Here is a 14,401-nt window from a genome sequence, read left to right on the forward strand (position 1 = left end):
GATGAGGAGGAACCAGCAAAGGAAGGTGAACTATAAATGATGTCCCTGATATGAAGTGACTAAAGTATTTGAAGAATGAATGACAGTTTCACTAGACCAAGTGCTGCAGGTGGACTAAGAAAGATGGGGCTCCAATCTAGGATTTGGCAATGTGTGATGCATTACTGTTTGTGTTAGTGATGGATGTTTCTTGAGGAAGAAGGGAGAAAGCATTGACAACCAATGAAGACAACTCATGTAAGGAGTTTGGCTGCAGACAGGATAACTCAGATAGTGGCGTGACACTGAACTGATGACAAACTCAATTTAGATAATTTTGGATTTTAATAAATGGACTACTTGCAAAGATTTGGACAGGGAGTGGGAAAACTATGAAGGATAACAGTTCTGTGGGGCTACTTAATAGTGGGCTCTGTTACTATTAATACCTTAACCTGATGAGGCAAGAGAAGGGAACCATCTCTAGGACCTAGAGAGAGAAAGGTAGAAGAGATCTGTGGAAGCTGATGCTGATGGACATTGTGATGCTCAGTTCAGGGATGCAGTTAGCCCCTGGCCAACCTTCCAGGTAAAGGAGTCAAGGGAATATCTACCCCCATTTTACTTTCCTGTCTCCATCCCTCTGATCTTGTTTCATGCCTCAGTGACTGAACTCAACCAAAAGCAAGAAGTCCACGGAGCTTATCAATGAAGTTCATGAAGATCTGTCTCCTGAGACATAGGACAGGGGCAAGGAGTGGATTTGGAGATTTTAGTGGAAGATATGCAGAACAAAGAAGGTCAGAAATGGGCCAGTGACTAGAGGGAACATACAGAGTTAAGAGAGCAAGAAGTGGTGGTACCAGAATTTCTGGAACTTTCCTGGAACTTCTAAGGATATTAATATAATAAAGGATACTTGAAAATTTTAGCTATATATTTATAGCTCAGGATGGCTAATAATTTTATAAAGTGGACATCTTGTAGAAGTTTCTTCATTGAATGGAATACCCTATAGCAATTAAAAGTACTCTTGCAGAAGTAAAATAGAATGACATAAACATAATTAGGATAAATTATTAATTGAGCTAAATGTTATTTTATAAATGCTTTATGTACAGGATGATCCCAATATACACATATAAGTGTTTGTGTTAGTCATGCAGTCATATCTGACTCTTTGCAACCCTATGGACTGTTGTCCGCGAGGCTCCTCTGTCCATGGAATTCTCTACGCAAGAATACAGGAGTGGATTGTCATTCCCTTCTCCAGGGGACTTTTCCAACCTTGAACCCAGGTCTCCTGCATTATAGGCAGATTCTTTATCGTCTGAGCCACCAGGGAAGCACCAAATATATAGTCACTCAGTTGTGAAAGTGCGTTATGCTTGAGTAGTGCAATTTTATGTAATCCCATTTGTTTTTTGCTCACATTCTTCCCTGTATAGACTGCCCATTCATTCAACATGAATGCACCTCTCCCTTCCTCCACACTTAGTTTGTTTCCTGGGCTGACAGTCTCATGCTTCTTGCTTCTGTGAATTCTACAGATGTACTATATTATTTGAAGTCTCACAGCATCTATGTGGGGACTGAATAGCCCGTTCTGCTTTGGCTTTTCCTATTTCTTAAAGTAGAAATCACATACATTAGTGTCTGACAGCCATATAGCCTTCCTGTAAGCCCTGAATTCAAAGAAGCACCAATTCAGTGCTGGGGAAATGGAAATATCACTCTTGGGGATACTGAGGTGGTAATAAATGTTAAGCATAGGTCACAGGTAGAGTTGAGGGAACGAAGCGCCTGACCAGAGATTGCCATGGATGGAGCCCCATTGGTGAACATTCAGGGTATGTGGTTAATGTCAAAGCAAATGGTAATTGTGATAAAAGGACATCAATTACCAATTGATAATTCTTAATTTAATAAAAGGTTATTATTGAACACCTTCTCTGCTGAAAGTTAGGTTGGCAGTTAAGGGATTAGAATACAGGAAATGGTCTTTGTGCTCAAATAACTTTTTTAGCTAGATAGACAATGGCTCGATTGGTAGAGAATTCACTTGTAACGCAGGAGACCTCCTGCAATGGAGGAGACCTGGGTCAGCAAGGTCCCCTGGAGAAGAAAATGGCAACCCACTCTAATATTCTTGCCTGGGAAATACCATGGACAGAGGAGCCTGATGGCCTACAGTCCAAGGGGTCTCAATGAGTTGGACACGACTTGGCAACTAAACTACCACCACCACAGTTAATACAGGAAACAGTAAGGATATGATATAATTAAATATAAAACTGTTTCATTTTTCCTTTTCTTTAATTGAAATATAATTGATTTACAATGTTGTGCCAACCTCTGCTGTACAACAAAGTAACTCAGTTATACATGAATATATTCTTTTAATAAATATTCTTTTCCATTATTCTTTATCCCAGAAGATTAGATACAGTTCCCTGTGCTATAGAGTAGGGCCTTATTGTTTATCCATTGTAAATAGTTTACATCTACCAACACCAAACTCCCAGTCCCATCCCTCTCCTTCCCCTGGTTGCCTCCATGGCAACTGAAAGTCTATTCTTTGTGTCTTTGAGTCCGTTTCCTTTTGTAGATATGTTCATTTGTGCCATATTTTAGATTCTGCATATAAGTGATATCATATGGTGTTTTGTTTTCTCTTTCTACTTGCTTAACTTAGTATGATAATCTCTAGTTGCATCCATGTTGCTGCAAATGGCATTATTTCACTCTTTTTTAAGGCTGAGTAGTATTCCATTGTATATGTGTACTGCATCTTAAAATTATTTTTCATAGACCATAAATTCTATGTGTTTCAGAGGAAACATGAGGGTAGTATTAATTCTGAGTGTACTATAAAGATAAATTCTCCAGGCTAGTCCAATGGTTCATGAACTGAGAACATTCAGATGTTCAAGCTGGATTTAGAAAAGGCAGAGGAACCAGAGATCAAATTGCCAACATCCATTGGATCATTGAAAAAGCAAGAGAGTTCCAAAAAAAATCTACTTCTGCTTTGACTATGCCAAAGCCTTTGACTGTGTGGATCACAACAAACTGTGGACAATTCTTAAAGAGATGGGAATACCAGACTACCTGACCTGCCTCCTGAGAAATCTGTATGCAGGTCAAGAAGCAACAGTTAGAACTGAACATGTAACAACAGACTGGTTCCATATAGGAAAAGGAGTATGTCAAAGCTGTATACTGTCACCCTACTTATTTAATTTATATGCAGAGTACATCATGTGAAATGCTGGGCTGGAAGAAGCACAAGCTGGAATCAAGATTGTCTGAGAAATATCAGTAACCTCAGATATGCAGATGACACCACGCTTATGGCAGAAAGTGAAGAAGAACTGAAAGAGTAGAGTTAAAAACTTAAAACTCAGCATTCAGAAAACTAAGATCATGGCATTTGGTCCTATCACTTCATGGGGAGTAATAGGGAAACAGTGGAAACAGTGACAGACTTTATTTTCTTGGGCTCCAAAATCATTGCAGATGGTGACTGCAGCCATGAAATTAAAAGGCACTTGCTCCTTGGAAGAAAAGCTATGACCAACCTAAACAGCATATTACAAAGCAGACACATTACTTTGCTGACAAAGGTTGTCTAGACAAAGCTATGGTTTTTCCAGTAGTCATGTATGGATGTGGGAGTTGAACTATAAAGAAAGCTCTGAGCGCCGAAGAATTGATGCTTTTGAACTGTGGTGTTGGAGAAGACTCTTGAGAGTCCCTTGGACTGCAAGGAGATCTAACCAGTCCATCCTAAAGGAGATCAGTCTTGAGTGTTCATTGGAAGGACTGATGTTGAAGCTGAAACTCCAATACTTTGGCCACCTGATGTGAAGAGCTGACTCATTTGAAAAGACCCTGATGTTGGGAAAGATCGAGGGCAGGAGGAGAAGGGGACGACAGAGGATGAGATGGTTGGATGCCATCACTGACTCAATGGACATGAGTTTGAGTAAATTCCAGGAGTTGGTGATGGACAGGGAGGCCTGGTGTGCTGAAGTGCATGGTGTTGCAAAGAGTTAGACGCAACTGAGCTACTGAACTGAACCGAACCAAGTGTAAACTAGATTGCTAGTGGGAAGTTGCTGTATAAAACAGGGAGCTCAACACGGTGCTCTGTGATGACCTATAGGGTGGGATGGGGTAAGGGAGGTTCAAGACGGAGGGAACATATATATATATTTATGGCTGATTTGTGTTGTTGTATGGCAGAAACCAACACAACATTGCAAAGTATTCATCCTCCAATTAAAAATAAAAAGAATACTAAAAAAATATTTGGAAAAAGAAAGCCACTAGGCAGGGAGGTAATGTACTTTAACACACCATTCAACAAATTACGAATGATGAATTTTGTAATTACTCTTTTGATATTAAATTCTTTACTCACTTTGACTTCACCTCAAGGAAGACTGTTACTGACTGCTTCTTCTGTACAAGGCCTCATATACATTGCATCATTTTATCCTCATAATAACCCTAGAAGTCCAGTTTTTAAAGAAATTTCTTTATTATACAAATGAGAAGACTGAGACTCAGAGAAGTCAAGAAACTTGCCCAAGGTACACAGCTAGAGGTGGAAGGTTTGTGATAGAAACTTAAGTCATCTGATTCCCTGATTCCACAAGGTTTCAAATAGTCCTGATTTCTGAGTGCCAAAGTGTTTCCAGAGCTATGCAAGGAAAACATATCTGGGGAAGTTGACGTAAATTCACCTCTCCTAACCTTCAAGGATTTGAAATAGCTCAACTGGAATTCCATCACCTCCACTAGCTTTGTTTGTAGTGATGCTTTCTAAGGCCCACTTGACTTCACATTCCAGGATGTCTGGCTCTAGGTCAGTGATCACACTGTCGTGATTATCTGAGAAACGCTGGACTGGAAGAAACGCAAACTGGAATCAAGATTGCCGGGAGAAATATCAATAACCTCAGATATGCAGATGACACCACCTTTATGGCAGAAAGTGAAGAGGAACTAAAAAGCCTCTTGATGAAAGTGAAAGTGGAGAGTGAAAAAGTTGGCTTAAAGCTCAACATTCAGAAAATGAAGATCATGGCATCCGGTCCCATCATTTCATGGGAAATAGATGAGGAAACAGTGGAAACAGTGTCAGACTTTATTTTTTTGGGCTCCAAAATCACTGCAGATGGTGACTGCAGCCATGAAATTAAAAGATGCTTACTCCTTGGAAGGAAAGTTATGACAATCTAGACAGCATATTGAAAAGCAGATACATTACTTTGCCAACAAAGGTCTGTCTAATCAAGGCTATGGTTTTTCCTGTGGTCAGGTATGGATGTGAGAGTTGGACTGTGAAGAAGGCTGAGTGCTGAAGAATTGATGCTTTTGAACTGTGGTGTTGGAGAAGACTCTTGAGAGTCCCTTGGACTGCAAGGAGATCCAACCAGTCCATTCTGAAGGAGATCAGCCCTGGGATTTCTTTGGAAGAAATGATGCTGAAGCTGAAACTCCAGTACTTTGGCCACCTCATGCGAAGAGTTGACTCATTGGAAAAGACTCTGATGCTGGGAGGGGTTGGGGGCAGGAGGAGAAGGGGACAACAGAGGATGAGATGGCTGAATGGCATCACTGACTCGATGGACGTGAGTCTGAGTGAACTCTGGGAGTTGGTGATGGACAGGGAGGCCTGGCATGCTGCGATTCATGGGGTCGCAAAGAGTCGGACACGACTGAGCGACTGAACTGAACTGAACCTTCAAGGAAATGGCACCCCACTCCAGTACTCTTGCCTGGAAAATCCCATGGACGGAGGAGCCTGGTAGGCTGCAGGCCATGGGGTTGTGAAGAGTCCAAAACGACTGAGTGACTTCACTTTCACTTTTCACTTTCATGCATTGGAGAAGGAAATGGCAACCCACTCCAGTGTTCTTGCCTGGAGAATCCTAGGGATGGAGGAGCCTGGTGGGCTGCTGTCTATGGGGTTGCACAGAGTCGGACACAACTGAAGCGTCTTAGCAGCAGCAGCAGCAGCAGCAGCAACCTTCAAGGACTTGTTTTTCCACCTCCTGATAAGGCATGACTTCAATTCTGACATAGCTGGACGTTTTGCAAGAGAACTCTTGAAAACTGAAGTATCTGTTTTCAAATAGCACTGAAATTCTAGAGGCCAATGTGTTTTCTAAGAGTGTAAATCTCTTGGTTCAGGACCCAGGTTCAAGTGTCTCCTGCTCTGTGTTTCCATGGAAACCAACCAGGGCTGTCCACTGCTGCATAGCGGCAGAGGCATGCAGACCTTGGAGAGATAATCAGAGAGGGTGCTCAGCAACAGGAGGAAACGGCTACACTGCAAAAACCTGCAGGACTTGGAATTCACAGGAAATGATTTCTTCCCTTGTGGGAGCTCAAGCATTCCAATAAATCCAGTGCTGTCGGAGAAGCCGCTGGCACTGTGCTTGTTGATTACATTTGCAGTTAAGCCACCTCTCCACCCCCTGCCCCGCCTCCGCTCCAACCCCACTCCTGACAGTTTTGATTTTGAAAACTTATCTTACAGAGGTCTTTAGTGCTAATGTCTCCCCTACCAAACAGATTTAATCTTCACTGAAAAATCCCTGTAACCCGCAGGGATCAGCTGCCCATGTGGACGCAGATGAGCGTGTTTTCCTGAAATGTAGGCGGAATGGGACTGGGGTGTGTTAATCAATTTCTATATACGCAGATCTGCCTGGAAGTTTGGGTAATTTCTAACAACACCAGCCTTTACCTCAGATTCACAGAAGGCCATTCATGTTACTTTTGGGGTTTTAAGCCTGGTGTCTGATTGGTTTCCCCAGTGGGCCATGGTTTGGTTAAGAGCACTGTATTCTTAAGTCAACTGAAAGGCAAACTATTCAGCAACCCAGAAGATGTCGGTGTAGACTGTTGAAAGTCCTTTGTGAAACCATGCTGGTTCTACTGGAGGCGCATTCAGCTTGACGGAAAGTGTTTTTTCCTTTACAGAACTTGGATTTTTAGAAGGCTCTGATGTATGAAAGGGGAAAATAAAAACACCAAGTGGAAAAGAAATCTCTAAAAAAATCTATGTCTGTTGCACACACACTCTCCTCAGAATTATGAAGAGGCTTCTGCCAAAAAGACTAGAAATAATGATTTAATGTGGTCCCCTCAGCCCACAAACCCATCGTCTTCTAGTCCACACTGGACATCTCCATCAAATAAGAACAGTAAGGGACTTCCCTGGTGGTCCAGTGGTTAACAGTCTGCCTTGCAATGCAAGGAACATGGGTTCAATCCCTGGTCGGGAAACTAAGATCCCACACACAGAGGGGCAACTAAGCTCTTGTGCCACGAGTGGAGAAGCCTGTGCGCCATATCAAAGACCCAAAACCACCAGAAAAGAAAGAAAAACGAAATAAAGAGCAACCTAATAATAGCCAACTTTCAGCTTCAGAGTGAAACTCTCTATTTTTAAGAGGTTATTCCCATGCTTCTTATTAACATTTTGAGGCCAGGTAAGCAGGCTGCACATTTAGACTTGAAGATGGAGTTTTCTCTACAGCTCTGGAGCCACAGTAGCCTGTCTCTCTTTATCTGCCGGATCCTTCTTCACAATTCTTTTCCTTTCACCTTCAGTTCAGTTCAGTTAATCAGTCATGTCCAACTCTTTGTGACCCTGTGAACCGCAGCACGCCAGGCCTCCTCGTCCATCACCAACTCCTGGAATTTACTCAAACTCGTGTCCATCGAGTCGGTGATGCCATCCAACCATCTCATCCTCTGTCGTCCCCTTCTCCTCCTGCCCTCAATCTTTCCCAGCATCAGGGTCTTTTCCAATGAGTCAGCTCTTCACATCAGGTGGCCAAAGTATGAGTTTCAGCTTCAACATCAGTCCCTCCAGTGAACATCCAGGACTGATCTCATTTAGGATGGACTGGTTAGATCTCCTTGTAGTCCAAGGGACTCTCAAGAGTCTTCTCCAACACCACAGATCAAAAGCATCAATTCTTCAGACCTCAGCTTTCTTTATAGTCCAACCCTTACATCTGTACATGACTATTGGAAAAACCATAGCCTTGACTAAATGGACCTTTGTTGACAAAGTAATGTCTCTGCTTTTTAATATGCTGTCTAGGTTGGTTATAACTTTCCTTCCAAGGAGTAAGCGTCTTTTAATTTCATGGCTGCAGTCACCATCTGCAGTGATTTTGGAGCCCAAAAATATAAAGTCCGTCACTGTTTCCACTGTTTCCCCATCTATTTCCCATGACGTGATGGGACCAGATGCCATGATCTTAGGTTTCTGAATGTTGAGATTTAAGCCAACTTTTTCACTCTCCTCTTTCACTTTCATCAAGAGGCTCTTTAGTTCCTCTTCACTTTCTGCCATAAGGGTGGTGTCATCTGCATATCTGAGGTTATTGATATTTCTCCCAGCAATCTTGATTCCAGCTTGTGCTTCTTCCAGTCCAGCATTTCTCATGATGTACTCTACATATAAGTTAAATAAGCAGGGTGACAATATACAGCCTTGATGTACTCCTTTTCCTATTTGGAGCCAGTCTGTTGTTCCATGTTCAGACTGTTCCATGTCCTTTCACCTTACCTCTCCTGAAACACCTTTCTTTTCATTTTCCTGTTCTTAGCTTTTGCTTTCTTCCTCCTCCCCTTCCTTCATTCTTCCTTTATATGCCTTTGCTATTTCCATTCTCCCATCATCCCTTCCGGAACTCCCTTCTCTGAAAAACAAATAATAAACACACCAATACACTCATAACCACTCAAATGTACATTGTAATGGAGAAACACAATTACTTCCATTAACTTCAGTTCAGTCTCTTTTGACTGCATGCTTTCTGAGCAGGGCAGTTGTTCAATCATTCAGTCTTGTCTGACTCTTTGAGACCCCATGGACTGCAGCATGCCAGGCTTCCTTGTCCTCCACTGTCTCACGGAGTTTGCTCAGATTCGTGTCTACTGAGTTGTGATGCTATCTAGTCATTTCATCCTCTGCCTCCCCCTTCACCTTTTGCCTTCACCTTCAATCTTTCCCAGGTTTAGGGTCTTTTCCAATGAGAGCAGGGCAGGGCCCAAACCAATGCCAATTGGTTCCTGTTTTTAGACTGCTCTCCTAAAATTATGTACATAGCAATAGAATTGGAAACAATTTATACTATTGTTTTGGCTTCCTAAGTGGCTCAGTGGTAAAGAATCTTCCTGCCAGTGCACTAGCTGCAGGAGACATGGGTTCAACCCCTGGGTTGGGAAGATCCCCTTGAGAAGAAAATGGCAGCCCACTCTGGTATTCTTGCCTGGAAAATCCTATGCACAGAGGAGCCTGGTGGGCTATAGTCCATGGGGTTGCAAAGAACTGGACATGACTGAGCTACTAAGTGTGCACTCATGGATCATTATCTCCACATAATTTTAGGAGCTGAATTGGTAGAAGTCACATCTTCATAGACAGAAAACCTAGGTACAGAATGGTTAATGACTGAAAATCAGACAAAGCCATAACAGTCAAGTAATCAACAAAACACTCTTCAATTCCCATTATATTTAAGACATTGTAGTAAGCAAGATGGGGACACATAGGCTGATGTATTGTTCTCTGTTTCAAGTAGCTTATGATCATGTTTGGGATGACAGGGAATTTATACGTGAAAAAATAGCTAGAATTAACTTGAGCTAGTATTCATGGTTGTTATTGTTTGGTTGTTATTTTTCAGTTGCTAAGTCATATCCAACTCTTTGCAACCTCATGGACTGCAGCACATCAGGCTCCTCTGTCCTTCACTATCTCCTGGAGTTTGCTTAAATTCATATCCATTGAGGGGTGATGCTATCTAATCATCTCATCCCCTGCTACTCACTTCTTCTTTTGCCTTTAGTTTTTCCCAGCATCAGGGTTTTTTCCCAGTGATCGTCAGGGCTCTTCACGTTAGGTGGCCAAAGTACTGGAGCTTCAGCTTCAGCATCAGTCCTTCCAATGAATATTCAGGGTTGATTTCCTTTAGGATTGACTGGTTTGATCTTGCAGTCCACAAGGACTCTCAAGAGTCTTCTCCAACACCACATTCAAAAGCATCAATTCTTTGGTGCTCAGCATTCTTTATGGTCCAACTTTCACATCCCTACATGACTACAGGAAAAATCATAGCTGTGACTATACAGGGCTTTGTTGGCAAAGTGATGTCTCTGCTTTTTAATATGCTGTCTAGGTTGGTCGTAGGTTTCCTTCCAAGGAGCCAACGTCCCTTAATTTCATGGCTGCAGTCCCTAACTGCAGTAATTTTGGAGCCCAAGAAAATAAAATATGTCATCGCCTCCACTTTTACCCCTTGTATTTGCCATGACGTGATGGGACCAGATGCCATGATCTTAATTTTTTGAATGTTGAGTTTTAAGCCAACCTTTTCACCCTCCTTTTTCACACTCATCAAGGAGCTCTTTAGTTCCTTTTCACTTTGTGCCATTAGTATTCATGGAGCACTTACTAATTGTCAGCTGTGGTGGTGAGCTCTTTGTACGTGTTCTGTCCTGTAGCCCTTAGAATAATTCTGTAATGTATACTGCATACCATATGATCTGCATTTCATAGACGAGGAAACTGAGACTTAGAGATGAAGTAACTTACTCAAGGCTTCACAGGTAGCCCGTGTGGGCTGGGAGGTGAACGGCTAAATGTCGGCAGAAGTTAAGTACCAAATGAATGGGACAGAGGAAGCTCCTTGAAGTTCAGAGCTGGAAATTCACTGTGTACTTGGGAGGTTATGAAAAGATAGCATCTCAGGACTGAAGCAGACCTTCAAGATCTGAATCTCCACTTTAATGTCACTCTTGGGGAAACTGGGACCCAAAGACAGGGATAACCTGCCAAAAGAGGTGGCATGTGAATGGCATGTGTGGGATGAGTGGGTGTTTGGACTGTCTAGACAGACAGCAGGTGGCATTCCAGGGAGGGAAATGGGAATGATGGTCTACTGAGTCATATTCCACTTTTGGTATTGTTTTTCCTTCACAAAGAACCTTTACTCAGCATCTGGGAGGAGAGAGGAGTGTGATTCCCAGGAGAGGAGTTTGGGGAATGAGAAAGAAGAGGAGCTTTTGTAACTGTTATCATCTCCCAATATCTGAGAGTTACCTCCTCACTGGGACTCCTGGTAAAAAAGTAGTTGCTATTGCTCCTGACTATTGGATGAAGTCTGTTGGTTGTCAAAAGGTATAAGCAAGAATGGGCAAGCAAAACTGAAATAAGGGATGGCAGAAAGAAAAATGCAGTAGAGGAATATGTCCGTGTAGAACTTATAGCTTTGAAGCTGAAAAAAATCCAAGCTTGCAGCACAGCCTGCTGTAGTTTCTTTAGTCTGTGTCATCCTTGAACAGAGCACAGTTTTATATAGAATGTTTGCTGCAAAACTAGACACAAATAGTTCCGAGGATTAACTTTGAATTTCCTGGATTTGGTGGGCATAAATCAGGGCCTTCATGCTATTTTAACACTTTTTAAAAACAAGGTCCTTCTGAATAAATGGTGAAACTGGGTCAAGAAATGCTTTATTCATTAATAAGTAAAATCTAGAACTTGGAGTAATGCTCCCTAATTATGAAATGGGCAGCACTCGGTACTGTTTTCTGATTGGCTGACATCAGTTTGAATGCAAAGCTTTATTTCACTCAGAGTCCTGGCATACTTCACACATTAAAATTCTAAGCTGTCTAAGTAGGTGTGAAACTAATTTTGTGTTTATTTTTTAAAACCCACCTATGATCATTTAGGACCATCCACTTCACTTTGGGAGGGCAGCACCCGGTTGTAGGTGGGCCCTGGGAGACAATAAAGGAGAGGATAATTTCTTAAAAGCCTTAAACCAGAATATTTATAGTTTCCTGGAATAGTTGTAACTACTTATCCATTTTTCCAGCCACAACTTTTCTTAATAAGAAGGGCTTTGAAAAACCTGCTAAATCTGGGCATAAAAGGAAACAGAAGTTTTCCTAGAGCAGTGGAATTTTTTAAAGTCACATAGTAACCTTATTGATGAAATCAGGAAGAGAGCACTTTCAGATCAGACTTAAGGGAGGTTATTTACAAAACATGGGATTTTTCTCAGCACACCAGGCACATTCTGTGAGATTTCCTGCAACATGAATACACATACCATCTCTGGCTTTTAATCAGGCCAGACTGGCTCACAGACCCTTCTTCAGTGGGGGATGTTAAATGGCACTACCAACACCCTGATTCATTCAGAATCACTAGGAAGAAGATTTGTAGAGGTCATCTGGCACTTTAGAAAAGGAAGCAAACCCCCCTGAAACCTAAGTTCATTAGCAGTTACATTTTTTTAAAAAAGGTATATCTATTTTTTCCTGCTTGGACATGGTGTATCTCACTTGAATTAGTCTTCTCATAAAAACACTTTCTTGTTTATGAATATCTATCCTAATAAAAAGTTATCCTAAAATTTAGTGACTTTGGGGGCTAAATTTGATCAATTTATGAATTTGGGACAATTTGATCAAATGTACATTTTGGAAAAGTCATATTTACACTGACCATCGTTCATAACGTTCATAATTTTTACCTTTAGACCCAGAGATTTTAACTGTTTTGTTGCAAAGGAAGGACTCAAATTATGCTCCTTGGAGTCTGTGACCATGGGTAGTGGTTTTTTTCTCCCCTAGCTTCCTCTTCCTTTAAAAATTAATTAAATACTGAGTAAAATAGTCCAGAATTTTGTGGAATGTTGTAGAATAAAGTCTCCCTCTTCAGAATGGTGGGCTTCTCCTCTAGAAGCCCCATCCCCTCTCAGTCGGGCCCTTTGAACAGAACATGGGTAAGGCAAAGTTTGGGTGTGGTCTGTGCCTTCCTGGGGCTTCCCTGGTGGCTCAGCAGTAAAGAATCCACCTGTGAATGCAGGAGACCCAGATTTGATCCCTGCGTGGGAAGATCCCCTGGAGAAGGAAATGGCAACCCACTCCAGTATTCTTGCCTGGAGAATCCCATGGACAGAGGAGCCTGGTGGGCTACAGTCCATGGGGTCACAAGAGTCAGACATGACTAAGCTAATAACACACACACACACACACACACACATGTGTGTGTGTGACAAGAAGGATGTTCATGGATAGCTCCATTGTAATGGGGCCTGATCTCCCAGTTAACCTCAGAAGCCCTTAGAACATGTCTCACTTCTCACAACCAAAGAGAGGAATTAGTTTCTTTCTTTCTTTAGTGCTTATCTGTGGCAATTAAGGCACTGGCACTATATTCACCCCTTCTGTCTAACCTCTGCTTCCATGTATTTTGGTGATTTAAATCTCCACTTAAGCCTTATCAATTACGGTCATAGAAATGATAAGGATGATATGAGGAGGGCACTGCTGTTTATCTGAGTGTCAAAGGGTGGCTGCTTCACACACTTTGCTGGGTGGGTGGCAGGTTCTCCTCAGGTTCTGATACCTGAATGGACCACAGTGGCACACACCATCCTCAGGAATGACTTGGGTTATGTATTTGTTGGGATGACGAGATGTAAAGAGTCATTTGAACGCAAATGATCTGCATTTGAACCTCAGCCTTACAATTTAGTGGCTATCCAAACCTGAACATTTTTCATATGTAAAATAAGACTTTTACCTAAATTTTAGGGTTGTTTCAAAGAATAAAGGAGATAAGGGATGCGAAACGTGTAAATTGCAAAGGCTTCTCTGGAGGTTCCTACTTGAGTTCTGTGTTCCTAGATACTTACTTATCCCCCCTTCTGGGTTCTAACTAGTAAAGAAGAAATGTTAGGACCAAGAGGAGGATTAACGATATTGATGGGGGCCCAATTATTCTCAATGTCATGGCTCCCAACTGGAGTTGCATTAAAGCATATGGCATGGAACTGAGGCCAAATAGGGGAGCCTAATACGGGCCCCCAAAGACTCAGCCTTGGGACCCATCTGCAGGGAGAGTTGGGTTCTGCAAATCAGGCTCTGGCCAGTGGCGTGAGGGGCATTTCCCTATCTCTCCAACATTAGAGGAGGCAGACCCAGGGCTGTGACTAGAATGTTCTTTGCATGAGAGGAGGAATGGAGAAGCCACTGGTACTGTCTGTTGGCTCCATGTGGCTGACAGCTGTGAGAAAAACAGGGTGGAGTCTCTTCCTGCTTTAAGACAAAGCAGTGCCCTCTGACACTGGGGAGAGAGAGCCCTGCAAGGGAAACACTGGTTCTCTTCTAGAGAAGATCAACGGAGACAGTTTCCCATGCTGTCTATTCCAATGCGGTGAGTGTGGCCTCCCTTGAGGGCTGTTTCTAAATTTTAGTTGTTTTGGGAGCATTGGATTCCTTTGAGAATATGATTAAGATTTATGGAAATTATCTCAGAGAAAATACATTAAAATTCTTTTAAGGCTAATATTTACATATAGCTTCA

At 42.1% G+C, this 14,401-nt stretch overlaps 1 long non-coding RNA gene across 2 annotated transcripts in view; it reads left to right on the forward strand.

Moving 5' to 3' along the window:
* The window catches only part of LOC113902456, a 220,785-nt gene that overhangs the window by 81,097 nt on the left and 125,287 nt on the right, over positions 1 to 14,401 (forward strand). The gene's annotated exons all lie outside the window — the stretch shown is intronic.

The sequence above is a fragment of the Bos indicus x Bos taurus genome, chromosome 12, assembly GCF_003369695.1.
Source record: "Bos indicus x Bos taurus breed Angus x Brahman F1 hybrid chromosome 12, Bos_hybrid_MaternalHap_v2.0, whole genome shotgun sequence".
NCBI classification, from domain to species: domain Eukaryota; kingdom Metazoa; phylum Chordata; class Mammalia; order Artiodactyla; family Bovidae; genus Bos; species Bos indicus x Bos taurus.